The sequence below is a fragment of the Myotis davidii genome, unplaced genomic scaffold (assembly GCF_000327345.1).
Source record: "Myotis davidii unplaced genomic scaffold, ASM32734v1 scaffold38, whole genome shotgun sequence".
Taxonomy (NCBI): Eukaryota; Metazoa; Chordata; class Mammalia; order Chiroptera; family Vespertilionidae; genus Myotis; species Myotis davidii.
Window position 1 is genome coordinate 3,667,705 of NW_006291383.1, and position 4,911 is coordinate 3,672,615.

Genomic DNA, 4,911 nt, shown 5'->3' on the forward strand with positions numbered 1-4,911 from the left:
AGGTTGGGGTGGGGCCAAGACCTCTCATTTCTAATAAGTTCCCAGGTGATGCTAATGCTGCTTGTTGGGGACCACTTTGAGGACAACTGACCTCATCTAAAACCAGCTTGGACACAGTGTGCACCCCCTGGATACAGTGTTTTGCTTTTTCACAATGGGTAGGCAGCACTTCTTCCAAAATATCCCTGCAGCCAACAGCCAAGTCCATCTGTTTGTTCATGCAGCAGCCGGATATCCTACAAATCCCTACACAAGCTAACAAGTAACTTGGATCCAACTCTTTATTGGCTGTCAGAGGAAAGGCATCCATGCTAGATAATGAGCCTTTGGTGGCTCCTGGGCTGTATGGCCAGAATAAAACATCTTGTCATCTAACTGGTAGAGGCCTTACTTGATGGTATTTCTGTCAGAGGAAGACATTAGCTCATTGTCCATGCTAGATAATGAGCCTTTGGTGGCTCCACTGGGCTCTATGGCCAGAATAAAACATCTTGTCATCTAACTGGTAGAGGCCTTACTTGATGGTATTGGACCAGGAAACCAAGTCACATTCTTCTGAATAGCACCTGCTTACACCCACTATATTGGATTTCTATTCTCAGAATCCCATTTATTTCCATCTTGCTGATGTGGAGAACAGGAGAGGGTATGTGTCCCACTCTGTGCAAAGGCCTGGGATGAGACTGTTACTACACCCATTCATCCATTCCATCAGGATTTAGTAGTCACCTGCCTAGTCTGACCCTGAACTAGATGGGAATAGGTTAGGTGGGAGCAAGGACGGTCGGAGGGGCAATATTGACATGTATCTATTCTAGGATCTGCTTCAAGGCTAAGCTAAGGATGCAGCTTGAGGCTGGACGCAGAGTGAGGAATCAAGAAATGTCAGCCTTGCTTATGGTGGATGTGATGAAGAAACGTGTCCCATTCACAGTCTGGTATAGAACTCTCTGGCTTGATGCTATTTCTTCTGAGAGAAAATTAGCATTCCTGATAAATGCTGAAGCAATTTTCTGATAAACTTTAACAAGATTAAAACCTCTTTGGGGAAATCAGCTACCCAAACACTTGGCCTATTATCAGACATTCTTTGTCTTGTATTCATTTTAATGATTACCCAACCATTTTCTTTTCCTGAGAAATGTCCTTAACAAAAAAAGACTTGGCTTTGTGGCAAGATTGAAATAAAACTTTGACACATGCTTCTAACTCATTTTATCTTAAAAAATTTAAAAGAGACATTATGGAGATAGGACATAATAATAGTAGCTAACATGTAAGCACTTGCTGCTTGCCAGATGTGATAGGAAAAATTTTGTATAGCTCAATTTACTTTCTCTTTATAATAGGTTGGGTTATAATAGCTCCGTTTTATTTATAAGATGATCAGAGAGGTGAAGTGACTTGCCCAAAGCCACACAGCCGGTGAATGGCAGAGCCAGGTTTTAAATCCAGGTCTGACTGAATCCAGAGCTGGAGCTAGCGATAGCTACACTCTTCTGCCTCTGCAAAAGGAATTATAGCAGGAGATGGGACTGCAAAGGAGGAAGAGGGCCTTCCCAGGAAGAGGGCTTGAGAAGGAACTATGGATGGGGGAGGGCGGAAGAGGGAGGGGAGGAACATTAGACAGTGAGAAGGACAGCCAGGGGCAACAGCATGGCCAGAGGCAGGGTCAATGCCCAAGTATGTTTGGAGGACATTGTGGAGTTCAATTTGGCAGCCGTAGGAGGTGGTCCCAGTCCTTCCACTAATAAGAACCCTGTCATCTACTGCTGTGGACCCCATGTGCTGCTAGTTGAATATGAACAGCTCTGGATTCAGAGAACCCACCCCAGTCCCATCAGTTGCGAGCTGTGGGCCTTGGGCAAGTCACTTCACCTCTCTGAAATGTAGGTTTCCAAATCTGAAAATTGGAGGTTAATCATAGCAACTCTGTGTTAGGATTGCTATGAGGATTAAATGAGATAAACCATGAAAAGGAATTAGCACATGCCTGGCACCTACTAAGGGCTCCATAAAAAGGTGAGAAGTTACTGTTCTAATGTGTAACTGAATTATGTTAGCATATGCCACTCTATTTTCTCAGGAGGGATGTGAACCATCTTTTAACTTCTTCTTTTAGTATAATTTCAGACTGTTAGAAAAGTTGCGAAAAACAGTACAAAGAATTCCTGAACACTATATAATCTTCGCTAAGCTTACATATATATGTTATATATATTTTGTCTTCCTGAACTGTTTGCAAGTTAGATACAGACCTGACGGCCCTTTACGCCTAAGTACTTCAGTTTGTATTCCTTAAAAACAAAGACATTCACTTACGTAGTCACAGTACAATGATCAAAATCATGGAATTGACATTGATACAATACCATTCTCAGCAGACCACATTCAGATTTTTTCAATTGTCCCGTAATGTCCTATATAGCCAAGAAAATCTTGGATCATATATTGCATTCAGTTGTCCTGTCTCCTTAGACTCCTTGAGTGGGTAACAGGTCCCTAGCCTTCTGTGTCTTCCATAACCTTGACATTTTTGAAGAGTACAGCCAGTCACTTTATTTAGGTTTATCTGTTGTTTCCTCAGCATTAGATTCAGGTTCGATGTTTGGGGCAGGAGTACATCTCAGTGCATCACATCATTGTGAACCTTTTTGTTCACAACCTTAAAATAGGGTGCCCTATGGGAAGAGGTGGGGAGCACTACACCACCTTCACGAAAATTCTCTGAGGGACTAAATAAACATGCAGACACCTCTGTACCCACGAGAGTGTGGACGAGGAGTCTGCATGGTAAACCTGCTTTCTAGGTGACCAGTTGTCTCATTCTTTCCAGCCATAACATTCCAAGACATGGCCAGTAGATGGCGCTGCAGCCTGCACTTTGAATGCAGCTTCGGCTTTTCTGGACCATCTCACTGTGATGCTTCCTTTGATTTGAAGCTAACATCTACCAAAAGAGCTTGGCTGCTTAAGCTGCCTGCCTTCTGCTCTCCCCGCTGCCCCTTCAGAGTGACTTCTTTGGATGCCCCAGGATCCTAAAGTGGTCAGAACTCACTTGGAGGTTCCTAAGCCAGAGATGAGCCACTCCTTGAGAGAACCCTCTTTCTGAAGAGCCAGCCAGGAACTGTGAAAATAATAGTAGGCCTAGCTGTTTTAGTTCAGTGGTTAGAGCTCTGGCCCTCGGACTGAAAGGGTCTCGGGTTCAATTCCAATCAAGGGCACATACCTCGGTATCAGGCTGAATCCTCAAACCAGCAGGAACGTGTGCGGGTAGCAACCAATTGATATGTTTCTCTCACTGTCTCTCCCCCTCCCTTCCACTCTCTCTAAAAATCAATGGGGGTGGTGGAGGGGATATCCTCAGGTGAGGATTAACAACAACAACAAAAAGTAAATGAGATGATCCAGAAGACACTGGCCAACATCTTTGATTGAGGTGGACTCAAGAGGGTTAGGGAAGGTCACATCTTAGGCTTGTCTTTGGGGCTTTAGGGCAAACCCAGGAGCCTCACTACCCCATTTTTCTCTGAGCTGGGCTCCTAACCCAAACCAACAACCTGAGTGCAGGGTGAGAGGAGGAGAGATGGGATGACATTCCAACACCACCCTTTCACAATGCCAGCTGAACAGCAATACATAAACTGAACCTCACTAGAGAAAGGGTGGCTCAAGGTTTTATCATGAACCATAGGTCACAAAGGGATACAGAGGATCTGAATCAAATAACTAATCAGGTTGATATTAGTGATAACATTGCATTGTGTATCCTGAAAACAGAGAACATAGCTTTCATTGAAACACCCGTAAGAGCAATTACAAAAATTGACCATGGCTATAAAGAAAATATCAGTCTCTTTCCCCAAAATAGATACAGTAGAAACCCTCTCACTACCAAGAAATGAAAACAGAAGTTAAAACAAAAGTAGAAATGAGACAAAAACCCAACCCCATGAAAAATTTTAAAACCCCTCTTCAAAATTTCCCATTTGAGAAGAAAAGAAAGTCAAAATTGCAAGTTCAAACCACATTGGAAAAAGCAAAAAAAAGGAAAATGCAACATGTCAAAAGCAATGAGATATAGCTAAAACCACATTGAAGGGAAAATTTAGTCTAAATGCTTACATTTTAGGAAAAGAAAAAGAGAAATGAATTAAACATTCAACTCTGGAAGATATACGATGAGCAACAGAATAAATCTAAGGAAAGAAGTTCAGAATGAAAACAAGCAGAAATTAATGAGTCAGAAAACAAACAGCTGACTTGTGGAAAAGAAACCTCACAGAGTAAAGAGATAAGCCACTAGCAAGCTTAATCAGGGGGAGAAAGCACAATTAGAAATGACAGATAAGCACAATAAGAGGACATTTTAATATGTACTTTAAAATTATATAAATAATGCATGGATACATGTGCAGTTGAAACAAAAGTCAAAGAAATAAAAATAGAGCAAAAAATTGAAGCCCTCTGTATCAGCTTGCTAGGGCTGCCATAACAAACACCAGACTCAGGAGGTTCAGCTACAGAAATTTATTTTCTCAAAGTTCTGGAGGCTAGAAGTCCAAGGTCAAAGTGTTATCAGGATTGGTTTCTTCTGAAGCCTCTCTCCTTGGCTTGCAGATGGCTGCCCTCTTGCTGCCTCTTCACATGGTCTTTCCTCTGTACAAGCGGCCACAGACAGAATTGCACACACATGATGTGTTCTTTTTAGTAATATTTGTATACTAGGGCCTGGTGCACAAAAATTTGTGCACTTGGTGGTGGGGGGCGGGGGGGAGATCCCTCAGCCAGGCCTGTGCCCTCTCACAGTCTGGTACTCCTCAGGGGATGTCCACCTGCTGGCTTAGGCCCACTCCCCAGGGGATTGGGCCTAAGCTGGCAGTCAGGCATCCCTCAGGTAGCCCGGGAGCC